We start from the raw sequence: 16,314 nt of genomic DNA on the forward strand, positions 1-16,314 counted from the left end.
ATAAATGGCATACTTGGTTTCTACATTTTATTAGCTAAATCTACCATATTTCATGTATATAACTCTGCCTCTCCAGGTCATTTGGAGATTAAAATTTACCAAAGTATGGGCCTATATAATCTCTTATAATGAATTATAGATTAACCTATCACTAAGTACAAATTTATCCATTTCAAACTAAATATACTCAGTTGAGGAGATAGGGAGTAGGTGGGAGATCAGAGTTAGTGCCTCTGTTTCTCTTCCTTTAAGAACACATTTGGACTGGGAGTAAGATGTAAGTAAGTTCATTTTCCCAAATCAAATGAACTGTGTCATGGATTTCACCTGGACAATTTTTTATAAACATAATATTTCATGTTTATAAACATTTTAAAACTTATTTATAAACCAAAACAGCTCAAGGAAAATGTTAGTCTCAGCAGAATCAATTTTTTTTTAAGTAACCTGAATTTTTTGTGGTTGTTATCTTCATTATGCTAATTTGTAAGCATAATAAAAGTAGTAACCTCATTTTGTAAAAACAAAAAATGCAATAACTATAATTTTATACTCTCTGCTAAGCATAAATATAGTAAAACAAGTACCATATGGCTCATCATTATAAAAGTTAGTATTTCCACTTGCTTTGTAAATCTCTTCAATTTTATGGCACATAGAAAGAAAACTAATTGCTAAGTGAGGTCATAGCATCCTCTTTCTGAAGCACTAAATGTTCATAAGCTCAGTATAAATTTTTTTAGGAGAAAACTAAGCTATATTTGTAAATGAAGACTATTATGATGTAATTATTATTTATTTCTCCAGCTTTTTATGAAATGTATGTTTACTGGGCAACTATCAAACAAATTTCATTATGGTCCTTTTTAGCCAAATAAGATGAATTTATTAAGAATACAATAATGAGCCTTTTTAGTAATCCAGTGTAAATTAGTTTTCACATGAATGAAGACTTTCACATGGCCAGAATTAAAGTCTTTATGAAACTGATATAAAATGATTTAGTTATGCAAGCATTATATTTTGTCTTAACTTTTTGTTAAATCAGCAATTAGTTTGAATCTTACAAATTGTATTTCTTTTGTAAGATTATTCTTTATTTGCTGATTTCATCAGTATGATAGATATGCTGTATAAAGAAGGAAATAACATCATAGACAGTTTTGGACTTAAGGCAGTAGAAACTGTTTCCATTGCTTACAAACTATTATTAATGTGATTCTGGCTCTAGGTGTGGTCATAATAAACATAAATCAAAATATTTTAGGAAAGTTGCAATATAACTTTTAAATATTTGGCAAATAGACTATTGTTAGCTTCAGGCTTCGGTGGTGGTGATGGTTGTATGTGTGTGTGTATGTGTATTGAACAAAATTGGCAATATACTTTTTTTTTATATAATTTAATGAGTGACTATGTTAAAAGAATTTGAAATTATTGTGTGTTTTTAGAAAATGTGACATGTGTCACTTATTATGTAGAATAGAAAAAATATATTCATTGACCTTTCATCATTTTATTTTGTATATTTCAAAAGGCTTTCATGGTCTTTGTATTATTTTTGAAGATAAATATGTACATCGTTATTACATCAGTTACATTATCAACATGAAAGAAATTAAAAACCACATACACAGTAATATTAGGTTAACGCTAGATTTTAGATTAACTAGTAGCATACAAGGAAAATCAAATGTTTCTGTGTACTTTGTAAAAAAAAAGACACTTAGATATTTTTTTCAGTCCATGCAGTTGGTAAAAAGGTCATATAGGAAAGATAAACAGCACTAAGAGAAGCTAATAGGAAAATTTGTGATTGGAACACTCCATTTGATCTTAATAAGCCTGATTCAGATTTTCAACATTATATCTTCTCACTATTTTGAATAGTCAGTGCCATGTTGCTTGCCTTCATGATCTCAGCAGGAGCTGATTTTCTAATCTGACACACTAATTGGATTAAAGTGACTAATTGATTAAAGTATTTATATATGCATTTTCTCAAAAGTATTTCTACAGTAGTAAGAATTTCTATATCACCACTGTAGAGCAACTAGAAAAATGTATGGGTAGAAGGACTATACATTTATACCACTTATAATCACTCAAATTATGTCCATTTAGATTCATACTTTGAACTCCAGGAGGCACCAAAAATTGTTTTTTTGACACTAAAATTATATTTCAATACAGTTTACAAACCTACTGTATATTAATTAGAATAGTGCTTAGTGAGACAGAAATAATAAATTATTTATATTCAAGACTTATACCTCATAGAACCCTGAAACCACCCTTAGGTGATTCATAGGATCCTGAGAAAATGCCCTTCTGCCAAAAAATACAGATTTAAAGTAGTTCATCACTTTTTCTTACACTACATGTTTGAGTACTTCTCTCTATACAGTTATCAGTTGATCAGAAAAATTTAAAAATCACTTTTATATCTGATAAATTACTGTTATTCTGATTTAGTGATTAAAAGATGGAATTGAATAAGTGATTCATTATTTGATAATCATATGGGATATTTTATCCTTTAAAACATGGATAAAAATAAAGTTAGAATACTGCAATGGGAATATAATGAATGACAAATGTTCAGTGCATAACAGAAAAAAAATTAAGTAGTTTTAAATGTAATTTTTATTTTCCAAGGACCTAAAAACATAATTTAATAATTTAGTACATAATTTAAGCCCTGAAATTAGAACATTCAAAGATACAAAATCAAATCTTAATATTGTCTTAACCAGTTCCTATCCACCTAGGAAGATTTAATTATTTGCTACTTTTTATTCATCTATTACATGGCAACCAAGTGTATTTTCTAGAAGTACATGTTAAATATGTTTGTATTGGAATAAAATATTGAGTATTAATAAGTATGGCAAATTACAGGTTAATATTTTCCCTTGTTTTATAAAACATTTTTCTATTTTATTTTAACACAAAATATAAGATTTCAGTGCGAAGACTATTTGGATACATGAAAAATAAATTTAGTTTAGTTTATGTAATTGATCTTATTACTTAAGACTCATTTTGAAAAAAATACATCTGAATTAAAATTACTTAATTATAATGTTTATAAATGTATACCTTTTTTGGAAAATAAATATGACAATATGTTATATATCAAGAACTCATACTATTTATAATTCTAATTCAGTAACTATTTTTATGAATTTATCCTAGGGGAATTTTATCAAATACTTCCGTTTGAAAACTTAATTAAAACATTATTTTTACTCCACATTATATACATTTATAGAGCCAGAACAATGTTCTAACATGCTTGTACCACCAAAGCTTCATTAAAATAATTGGATAATTTGATATGCAATATCATATTTAATTTTCATTTCCTTTGACACACTTTAATGTTTGATACCCATAGTATCTATTCTCTGAATTTTGGGTTTTCTTTTTTTTTTTTTTTAAGCGGTACGCGGGCCTCTCACTGTTGTGGCCTCTCCCGTTGCGGAGCACAGGCTCCGGACGCGCAGGCTCAGCGGCCATGGCTCACGGGCCCAGCCGCTCCGCGGCATGTGGGATCTTCCCGGACCGGGGCACGAACCCACGCCCTCTGCATCGGCAGGCGGACTCTCAACCACTGTGCCACCAGGGAAGCCCTGGATTTTCTACTAGTTTCACAGATATTTAGGATGTATTATATGTGTTATAATACCTGGAATTATGTATAGTACATTTAATACTTAAAAATTAAATATATAAATATATTTGAAAAATTAAAGGTCTTTAATTACTGACATATTCTATATTTCATTATTCTTATGCTTGAATTTTAAAGAAAAATACATCTTCATACACAACTTATAAACATTTGTTATACTTGTCATATTATTTGTAACATGTATTGTAGTACGATATTTAGCATGAGTAATTTAGAATATGAGAAATATTAAAATTTAAGTATTCCCAGATCATCATAAAATCTTAATATGAGCAGTATTTTTATAATATCTTCCAACTTAAAATTTGACTACGAATGTATGGTTTTATAATATAGTTAGAATCAACACAAACTAATGAAATTGGCATCCTGTATCTCTCAAGTTAAAAAAAAAAGAAATTTCAAAGTTTAAGAATGGAATAGTATTATTATTTTTTATAAGTTTATTTTTTTATTTTTGGCTGCGTTGGGTCTTTGTTGCTGCATGCGAGCTTTCTCTAGTTGTGGCGAGTGGTCACTACTCTTCATTGCAGTGTGTGGGCTTCTCATAGCGGTGGCCTCTCCTGTTGCAGAGCATGGGCTCTAGGCACACGGGCTTCAGTAGTTGTGGCACTTGGGCTCAGTAGTTGCTGTACACGGGCTTAATTGCTCTGCGGCATGTGGGATCTTCCCAGACCAGGGCTCGAACCTGTGTCCCCTACACTGGCAGGCGGATTCTTAACCACTGCACCACCAGGGAAGTCCTGGAATATTATTATTTAAACTAAAGCTTGATATTGTTTATTTATAAATACACAACTAAATCATCATCACCAGAATCTTAATGAATCTTAATGTTCTCTCCATAAACACTTTCATATAATTGAGTTTATTTTGTAAATGAAGATTAACTAATATATTTACAACATGCCGTGAGAACCCATTTTTTAAACTTTATTGAATTATAACTGGTATACAAAAAAATTGCATACATTTCATGCATACATTTTGATGAGTTTGGATATATGCAAACACCCATGATACCATCACCACAATCAAAATACTAGACATATTCATCACCTCCAAAAATTTCCTCGTGTGGTTTGCTTGTTTTTTGTTTTTTATCGTAAGAACACTTAACATGAGATCTAACTTCTTAACATACTTTGACGTGCACAATACAGTATTGTTGACTATTGGCACTATGTTGTACAGCAGATCTCTAGAACGCATTCATCTTGTATAACAGAAACTTTGTACCCTCTGAGCAACTTCCCACTCTCCTCACCTCAGCCCCTGGCAACCTCCATTCTACTCTGCTTCTATGAGTTTGACTATTTGAGATACCTTGTATAAGGGGAATTGTGCAGTGTTTGTCCTTCTGTGACCGGCTTATTTGACTTACTGTGACCTCTAGGCTCATCTAGGTTATCACAAATGACAGAATTTCCTTCTTTTTTAAGGCTGGATAATATTCTGTTGTATGTACATACCACATTTTCTTTATCCATTCACCTGGCAGTAGACATTTGGGTTGTTTCCACATCTCGATGATTGTGAATGATGCTATAACAAAAGTGGGGCTGCATATCTCTGAGATCCTGATTTTGAAAACAAAGAGGAGCAACTGATAGCCTTTAGGAAAATAACTAAATTTGCTAAAAAATTTTAAAAGGATTTCTGAGCCATATTTATTTGATGAAGCTTTTATTGTTACTCTTTTTAGGAAAAACATGTTTATATTTTCCAATAATGTTGGTTCCTCATGTTTAGAATTTTCAAGACAATTCTAGTGTGTTAATACCAAAACTAATTTTTCTGATTGCTTAATGTTTCATATCAGTGATTATCTGATATTCTTGTTTCTTTTTTTTTTTTCTCTTTTTTTTCTTATTTTTTTTTCTTATTTCTTATAGTAAATGTGTGATAACATAAAGCACTTTCATTTTATGGAAGCTCTGTGTTCCATGCTGAATATTCAGGAAAATTTTGATTATATAATATATAATTTACTATTGTAAGCTTATATCACTTTTTTTTCAGAAAGTTAAAAAGTGAGGAAAGTGCAAATGATTGAAGGATTCATAGATTAAGTAGGCCAAGCATAAATAGGGAATAGTGGGGACTGTGACATTCTGGGAAGTGCATGCTTGTTTCATCTAAAAGGAAGAATCACTACTGAGTTCCACTTAATTGTCACATGGAAATGTGGTACCATCATTGACAGTTATTCTAATTATGTTCTAGAGAAATAGGGCATTTAAATTTTTATTTGAAAGTTTCCATTTTTTAAATACTAGCTATTCACCTTTTAAAAGATATAAGCCTACATGATAGAAACCAAATAAAATGCATCTCAGGTCAGGATGCAACATAAAAGGAAATTTGTAATTACAGTGATTAAACAACTGTAGGAAGTAGAAAGAGAAGTGGTATCACGGCAATTACAATAAAAGATTTCAGTGAATTCTAAGTGGGTGAATATTTAGAAACAATATAGGACATAATAATTTCAAAGAATGAAGCAGGAATAAAGAACAAATTGATAGCATGGAAAAAAGAAGCAGTGATATGGAAGATCTACTTGAAAATATCTCAGAATGCAGAGAAAAAGGACAAAATTTTGGAGGAAAAGACAGAGACTGTGCAATAGGTGGGACTGGCCAGATATAGCTCACATATGGAAAATTAGTGTGTAAAAATATTTTAATAGATATGCTGCTAAATATAATACAGAAAAAGGAAGATTTATTTTCTACATCTATACATACATTAATAGATATAGATTTTCATATAATTTTAAAGCATGGAAAAGAAAAATCCTTCTAGAATCTAGGCATAAAATTGTTTTTTGCTATCAGGGAAAAATAATAAAAACAAATAAACTCAGTCCACAACCAATCAAATTGTTAAAAGATAATGGAATAAGATGTGCAAAGTTTTGTGGATAAAAGTCATCATAAACATACGAAGCTGATCACACACCCACACTTGCAGCACATGGACACTTGCTCCTTCACAGTCTCAGGGACCCTTGTGTTCTGCTGTGAGTCATGTACTCCCAAGTCAGGCCTCCTTCCATCTCATTTTTGAGACCATCCTAATGAGGTGTCTCTTAATGCCTGGCTACTACTCAGGGAAGCCTGAAAACAAAAACCCTTGGGTGGAACAAAACTTTGGCTTTCTGTTGTGATGAGGATGCAGCCAGGAATACTTACAGCAGCAAGAGCAAATGTAAACTAATTTTTATTGTAGTATCTTTAATTAAATATTACTTTAGATAGCTTAAATATATAGCCCAAAGCTCCATATACTTGTTGAAAGGCTTTCCACTGTCTTTTCTTTTTCAGTTAACTCCTATTCTATAGTGCCCTGAATATTGAGAAACTAATACAAAGATAATGCTCTAAAAATAGAAATATAAAATTTCAATAATCAAACCTTTATTATTTGGGCTAGTTATTATGGCTTAGAATCATTTTTCCAGTTTATGATGTTTTCTTTCTTTCTCTCTCTCTCATCTATTTAACTTCTGAAGTAGATCTTAATAATCTGAGAGAACATATATATACATATATAACCATATACAATCATTTGCATATATTAATATGAATTTGTATTGTTCTTTTAAACAAATAAATACTTGCAAGTAAAAAAATGGAATAATAGTCAACAAATAAGAATCTAACTAAAAGCCTTTGTTTGTGTGCATATGTATGCTTTGAAATGTTTAGGTGAAATAAAATACTATGTATATACTCTGTGATTTTGAAAGTCAGCCTGCTTTAAGCTGTCTCTAAAATAACTTTTATGTTCACTATTTTACTTTAAAATGTAAATATCAAACTTCAAATTTGTTGTGACTAATAGATGAATTCAATTACATCTCTTTGCGTGAAAAGAAATATTCATGATGCATTCCAAGATACAAAGTCATAACAGTACAGAAATGTGAGGATATTATTAGACAAATTTTTAAACTTTAGGAAGGGTAGTCTCAAGGAAGATAGCTGCTAAATGTTGAGGAATTACAGGTTGCTCACTGCATTAATTCCCTACAGCAGCCATAAAATATTACCTCAAAATAAGTAGCTTAAACAAACACAAATTTATTCTCTCACTGTTTTGGAGACTAGAAGTCTGAAGTTAAAATGTTAGTAGTACTATGCTCCCTATGAAGGCTTCAGGAGAGAATCTTTCCTTGCCTGTTCCTAGCTGGTGGTCCCCTGGAATCTTAGATATTCCATGACTCATAGCTATATCACTTCTACCTCTGCTTCCATCTTCACAGGGCCTTCTTCTCAGTGTGCCCTCCCTTTTTCCTATAAGGACATCAGTCATTGGATTCAGAAGTCATCTAATCCAGTATCACCTCACCTTAACTTGATTACATCTGCAAAGACTCTATTTTCAAATAAAGTCACATTCACAGGTACCAGGAATTAGGACTTGAACATATCTTTTGGGGAGATACAATTCAACCTACTACACTGACTAATATCTAGAGTTCTAAAAGAAAGCAAACTTAGAATTGCCTTGTGCCCCAGTATCAGCGGCTTAGGGCTGCATCAGTGAGAAAAAAAAGTCTTCTGTAATTATTCAGAAGCCAATTTTAAGAAGGAAAGGAAGTTGAATTTTCTCCTTGCTACATCAAAACTTTTAAACATCCAAAGGAGGTTTTGTCTCTCCAGAACTCAGTTCAGCCCAGGTAATGGGAGACGTAAGAGGCAAGAGATGTGGGGATATATGTATATGTATAACTGATTCACTTTGTTATAAAGCAGAAACTAACACACCATTGTAAAGCAATTATACTCCAATAAAAATGTTAAAAAAATAAAATAAAAATAAAAGTGAGCTTTTGTGGAATGGGCTGGCATATTTCAGACTGGATTAGAAATAAACCAATCAGCTGTGGCAAAAGCAGAAGGAGGGCTCAAAGGAATGCCGTCAGGAAATGTAATTCTTTAAAAAAACTATTTCTAGTAAGATATGTATAAAATACTTTTCAAATCTATCAGAAAATAATTACTTTATATTCAGGAGAATAGATAACTGGAGGAGAATATCCTGCCTCGGTTAAGCAGAATGATCCTTTATGAATACCTGTTTGACACCAGAAATATCATTATTTGACTAATGATTAAATTCTGTCCTTTCAACTTAACTGATAGCACTATCATAGAAGAAATGAGACAATCGATGATGTGGAAACACACACACTCTGATAGTTGGCAAACACTAATCTTGAGGATGTTTCTTCTTCCAAAATAAGTATTTCATTTAAAATATATGGATACATTATATAAAATATGTCAAGTAGGGCTTCCCTGGTGGCGCAGTGGTTGAGAGTCCACCTGCCGATGCAGGGGACACGGGTTCGTGCTCCGGTCCGGGAAGATCCCACATGCCGCGGAGCGGCTGGGCCCGTGAGCCATGGCTGCTGAACCTGTGCATCCGGAGCCTGTGCTCTGCAACGGGAGAGGCCACAACAGTGAGAGGCCCGCGTACCGAAAAAAAAAAAAAAAAAAAATGTCAAGTAGAAGAAGATCACTGCTCTAAAAATTCAGGAAAAAAGGGTACAATACAAAGTTGGCAGATGTGGAGTTTAATGCATAATCACATGAGTTTTAGAATCAGAGAAACCGCCATTTATATCTCGGCTTTAGCATTTAGCAAGTGTATAACTTTGGACAAGAAATTACTTTGTCATTATAAGCCTCACTTTTGTCATATATACAACTTGAATAATAATACAAATGTTATGGTGGTAGGAAAATAATGTGTGTACATGTGTGTGTGTTTACACCAAACAGCCTAAAGCTTAGCCAAATGAAGGTTCAGCAGTTGTTATTTTTGCATTAATATTATATCCATGAGAAATATTTTCTAAAGGAAAGAGGAAGATTTTAATTTTGTCTCACATAGAAAATGCAGGACATGCAAGCTATGATGAAAATGAAGTGGATATATATGCAAGGAATGCAGACAAAATAAAAATTCAGACCTCAGATTAAATGTACAGCACAGACAGTCGGAGCAGAATTGTCAGTGCCAAAAGAAAAATTCATTACATGAAGAGCAAAAATAAATAATGCAGAGGAAGAGGTCACAGAGATAAAAATAATGCTAGGCATGAAGATAGCTGTAAGAGATCTCCATACTCCCATTTTACAAAGAAGAAAATTAAATTTAGAAATATTTTGTGACTTTCCCAAGGTCACCAACAATTGGTAGCTGAAGAAGCAGCTTCATAACCAAATACAATTGCAATATACTATGTCAACCTATAATATCTCATTGAGTATTTAGTATTTCTGAACCGTAACCGTTAAACATTAAAATTTAACTAAACATTATATTTAAGATTAAAGCATTTCAGATATTAAACAGCATTTATTTCAAAATACTTACACAATATTTCAATTCTTTATTTCATTAGTGTCTAAGTCAGTTTCCCTATTGTTATCTCCTTAGCTATAGTATTAAAGGAAGTGCTACAAACCATTCTTATCAGTTCATTTTCATAATTTTTTTGTTTCTTGATATATTTATATATGACTGTATGGTATCAGCTAGGACAAAATATTATTAAAATATGGTCATTTTGAAATCAGATTAGACCTTTGATCATGCATTTAAAAGCCTTCACATACACAAATGTCTCTTTCCTATGCTTTTCTCCATTTAGAAGACAGGAATATAGTTGGGAAATGGTCTAAAACTAATATAGGATACTGCTAGTTCATATGCATACAGTAATCTTTTGGCATCTAAGATTACTATGGGGAAAATTTTACTGTATTGATTAGAAAGCTATTAGTAATGTTTGATGAAGTATTGCTCACTTATTGAAAAGTAATTGAAAATATAAATGTGAAGTTTCTGATGAAATGAATAATGTTTTACATACTGCATTTTTAAACTAAAATTAATCTCTCAGTTCTAAACAGAGTTTTCCAGAGATCATTCTTTCTGTCTTCTTACATAAAAAAACGTTTACACAAATGTCTTTGGACTTGGGTGCTTTTGCATGGTAAACCACTAAAGAAAATGATTTGGCAGAAATTTAGCCACTTGTTTCCCCAAAGGAAAAGGAATATTCATTAATTTATCATTCAACACATGCATTGAATTTTTTTTCATATTTGGCAAACACTATTCTAAGAACTGAATTATAGGGAGAATTACAGCAGACAAGATCTCTCTCCTTTTTTTATTGAACAATAAACCAATAATTAGATAATTTAAGTTACTGGAAGTTCAGTAAGAAAATAAATAATGTTATACAGTAAGTATCTGGGGCCTATGATTCTCTAGCTTGGTCTGAAAAGGCACTTTTTAAGGCAGTCTATGATCTAAAGCCTAAATAATGAGGTAAAGTCAGTTATGTGACCAATTAGAGCCAGAGTTCTCGAGCCCAGGAATGGCCTTGAAGAAGGCAGGAGCTTGGTCAGAGTGACGTGGACAGTGCCATGAGTAAGGGGAGAGCTATGGGACCTTGGTTCACAAAGGCCACAGGAGCCAGACTGCACAGGCCTTTAGGGACCTGATAAAAATTTAGATTTATATTTTAAGTATGCAGGGAAGATAGTGGAAGATGTTAAGATAGAGGATAACATGATGTGCTTTACTATTTTTAATAAAGTTACTTTTAGGATGGTTTTCAGTACTTCAGCTGAGGGACAATGGTTTGGACTAAGGAATTATTTGTGAAGATGGACAGAAGTGGTTGGCCTCAGAATATATTTTGGCAAGACAGACAATAAGACTTGCTAGAGTCTAGATGTCAAGAGAGGAACAAAGTGGATTCAAGAATGGTTCCCTGGGTTTATCTTGTGCATCTAGGAGCATAGGAGTTGTGAGTGGCTTTACTGAGTTGGGGAGAATGGGGAAAGAAGAGGTTTACTGGGGATGAGGTGTGAGAAGGTATCTAGAAATCTGTTTCTGCCATTTAAATGTCTTGCCATCTATTAGATGTTTAAGTCCACTTAGGCCAATTCTTTGTAAGTATGAAAATGATGAATCACAACTAAAAAAATAGAAGTGTCAAACTCTAATTAATAGCAAAGACTATTTGATTATTACAGCTCTAACTCCCAGTAATTGACTATTTAACAACGGTCAAATTGGCCTCAACAAAATTAGTCTATTTAACAGCAGTTCATTAATTATGACATCCCTATATACTGTACATTTTAAATACTATTGTAATATTCCTAAAACATTAAAATAATTCATAAAACATTAATCTACCCTATGTGGAACCTTAAAAATATTGATATGAAACCTTAAAATATCGATATTGTTATACAGATGTGACCTCCTTTGTTTTAAATAAATCAATAAGAACACCAAGCTGCCAGTCACATAAGACATATTATATTATATATAATTAAGAACCAGATAAATGTTATTTTATACTAATTTATATTTTTCCAGATATTTTTATTCCTTAAAATCCCTAAGAAATAAAGGCTAGTATTATTCTCATTCTTAAAATGATACTGATCTGTGGTGTTGACAAGTGCTGTTTTGTAGCCTGTAAATAAAGAGCGAAGACTTCCTGATTTCAGCAGGGTGTAGGCCTGTCTAGGCAACTAGCCTTCCCATGGATCCTCTTCTCTACATAAACACGTGTGCTTTAAATTTAATACTTCAATTTTCTAAGAATGTTTAGGCTATGCTCAAAAGGAGTCTGAATAAATCATCTTAGATGAGTTATTCAACTACACAAACAACTCTAACACCTTATATTTTTAATATCAAAAATATTTGATATCTAATTTTTTTTAATATCAAAATAATTAATATCAAATCGTTTATATAAATTAATTGATATTTATATTTATTTTTCATTTATTGCATGTTGGCTCGGTTTTATTTCATGTTTTCTTTATCACGGGGCCCAGGCTAAAAAAGGAGCTGCCTTTATTTGGCATATTTTGAGCTGGGAAAGAAAGGAAAAACAATGGTAGAACCAAGCAATGACTTTTAAATTTCTCAAGAGTGACATAAATTGCTTCCACGTATATATCCTTGGCCAAAGCATATAATGTGGAAATGTAAGACTTCACTGGGGCATGTAGCATAATTCTACTTCAGGAAATGGTAAGGAAACTTGAGAAGAAAATATAATCAACCAGTATCTATGATCCAATTCTCTTCCTTAAGTTTGAAAAGATACTTACCCTCTCCTAAGGGTGAAAACCCAACCGTCTAATCCAATAACAACATCAGTCCCAAAGTCCAGAATTGTATGATAGTATCTATTTCTATCTAGTTATGCCTGGCTGCTTTTGATATTGAGACCTATGAACAATAGCAAGAAGCAATCCAAACAACCAACATACAACAAAAAATACAACAACAAGAAAACAAATTATCTGCTCTCTGCTCCTTAATAAAACATGAAATACACAATGATGGAACAGGGACACGACAAATGCAATAAACATTCCCATTAAAAAGGGAAAGAATGGAAAGCTTAGAGCAGTAATCAGTCGATTGCAATTCTGAAATTTTTCTGGGCAAATATGAGTCTCAACTCTGGAGCTTTGCCAGGCCCCAGTTTTGCTTCCTGGGAAATTTCACCTAGCCTGTTCTTTACCATGAATTTTGGCTGTGCTATCCAATAAGTCTTTCATTTCCTATTATCCTCCTTAGCCATATATAAATAATTAAATGGGAAATATTTCGGTATTCCAAAGGGCTTCCTACTTGAGGGGGGTTGGAAACCAAAAATTATATTGAATTTCAGACAATTGAGATAGCTTTTAATCCAGGTCGGTAGTCCTTTTGGCCATACACCTCTCTCAAAACCTTCATAACCTGTAAAAAAATTTATTTGCTTTCAATAAATTTGACATGCCTATAGCAATAACCATACTGTTATTAAATTTAGCTTAATTACATCTATAGTGAGTTTAATCAGACTTTGTTTGAGAGCCGCATTTATTGTGTTTTCTTTGAGCCATTTAATCCAATAAAGACGCAGACATAAAGGATGGACTTGAGGACGTGGGGAGGGAGAAGGGTAAACTGGGACGAAATGAGCGAGTGGCATGGACATATATATACTACCAAATGTAAAATAGATAGCTAGTGGGAAGCAGCCACGTAGCACAGGGAGATCAGCTCAGTGCTTTGTGACCACCTAGAGGTGTGGGATAGGGAGGGTGGGAGGGAGACACAAGAGGGAGGAGATATGAGGATATATGTATATGTATAGCTGATTCACTTTGTTATACAGCAGAAACTAACACACCATTGTAAAGCAATTATAGTCCAATAAAGATGTAAAAAAAAAAAGTATTTAAATGCCATCTTAATCAGAATTTTTTTCTGGGGGTTTTGGGCCACACCCTTGATTTTGTTTTTGGCCATGATGCTGCACTTGAATTATCCTTGCCACTTAGGGGCTTTTGGTTTTTGGTTAACAATGATAATAATTTCATCTTCAAGTTCTGCAAGTCTTGGAATTTCTGGGCTTTATTTTTTTACATTTCTTCTTGCATCTGGCCTATTATTTTCTAAATTCATTGGTTTCTTTAAGTATTTTGTCTAGGAGAGCCAAGAGCAACAATGTCAACTACTAACATTGTTTTCCCTTATTTCCACCTAAAACCGCAAGTTTATTAGATACACGTTTTTTCTTTATATGTTATCACAGGCACCATTTACCAAGTGTGCTGCCACTGCACAGCAGCATGGAATGCCATCTCTAACATCCAATTACAATGCCTCTAACATGAGATGCTGCCTCTTCCCAGGTCAAAGTCACATATCATAGATTTTCTCACATTGGAAGCACCCTACTTCTAATTACTTATTTCTCTATCAGTCAACATGTGATAGTTTTTTAAAAATCTTTGTGGGCTAACACAAAAAAAGTTTATTTCTGTCTTATTTTACATGTTCATTGATGATTTCTTTGAATCTGCTCCACATGTCCTTCAGTATAGGACCCTACTGGAAGAATATGCTATCTGAGACATGCCTAAACTTTTTGCAGAGGGAAACATATGAGCCATGGTAGAATCATAGGAGGGATCTCTTAAAATTTCTGCCGAAAGGTGATGAATACCATTTGCTCAAATTTTATCAAAGCAGATCATATCACCAAGCATGACAGCAGTGGAAAGTAAAGTTTAATCCTCCTTCTGGGTGAGACACCACAAGTCACATGGTAAAGTCAGATGTCAATGGAGCAGGTGAATATGAAGCTCCTAAAAAAGGAAAATAGAAACTTGGGAACCATAGTACAACTTACCAAAGTCCCAATACTAAATTCTAGTAGAAAAAAATTTCAAGCCAGAACAAGAGAAAAATATGAGAAAAAAAACAGCATTTCTATCTTCAATTTGGACAATATTTGGAGAACTATTATCTCCAAAATAAATTCATATAGAATAAACATTGATATAGTTAAAATAAAATCTCATCTGAAATCTTATCTGATTTTTATTTATCTTTAATTAAGCAGACTTGCCCTTAAAATTCAAAAAAAACACCTAAGTACCCATAAACCTGTAAAATAAATGCCAAATCAAATGTGAATATCACCCCAGTACTTTATTAAACAACAGGTATTTTTGTAAATATATATATAATGTATTTTGCATTTATAATGTGTGATATTTGTAATCTGAATCAAATTTGAATTACATTTTTAATTCCTTTTTAATTCATAACAATTGGTTTTAATTTTAAAATAGAAAACATAGTATTTCAAATACATCTACAATGTGAGAGTCCAGGCTAGCCTACGAGATGATGAGAACCAAGTCTCTGTTGTCCCAGCCAAAATCCAGCAAATACAAAACATGTGAATGAGGCCATCCAGTGCAAGCCAGTCTCTAGATAACCTGCCTACTGTAGGGAGCCCATGAGTGAACCTAGCTGGAATCAGCTGAGCTTGACCAAGAGGAGAAACACCACACAGATCATGAACTAAAATAACATTTAAGCCAATATGTTTGAGGATCTTTTGTCATGCAGCAAACTTACCTGGCACTATGTTGTAAGATATTTTAATAGAAGTCAGTCAATTAATAGCTTTCATGTGATTTTCAAAAATATGTAAGAGTTTCTTCTTGCTGCCTTGCTGTGCAGTAGCATAGGCAACATCCAAATGGATTAATGTATCTTTCTTTGTCTTATAGACAAAGAAAGATAGAGTACAGTATACTGAATCAATATACAAGTGTTCTTAAGTAATTTTGTTTGATGGTGCATCTGGGTTATGAGTAATTTTTCCCTTAATAATTAAAGGAGTATTTTAAAATATTATTTACAAATATTTTGGGATAAAATGGAGATTAAAGTTCCCCCTCTATCATTTTAGGAAATGAAAGAGGAAAATATAGTTTCACATGAAGTTTTCTATGGTTATAAAACACTGAGAGATAAAGAAGGGAGAGAGAGAAGGGAAAGAGAAGGAGTCAAGTTATATCACACAAGAAGGCACTGATGCTTTGTATATCAATATGCCTTTCAAAACTTCATTGATTTAACATTAATTAATCTAGTTCTTTTATTTTACCTTTAATTATCTTAACATTCTCTACCATATACAAAACATAGAGAAATTAAAACACAGGTGACCAGTTGAAAAGAAACATATAATCAGCAAGAAA

The sequence above is a fragment of the Pseudorca crassidens genome, chromosome 4, assembly GCF_039906515.1.
Source record: "Pseudorca crassidens isolate mPseCra1 chromosome 4, mPseCra1.hap1, whole genome shotgun sequence".
Taxonomy (NCBI): Eukaryota; Metazoa; Chordata; class Mammalia; order Artiodactyla; family Delphinidae; genus Pseudorca; species Pseudorca crassidens.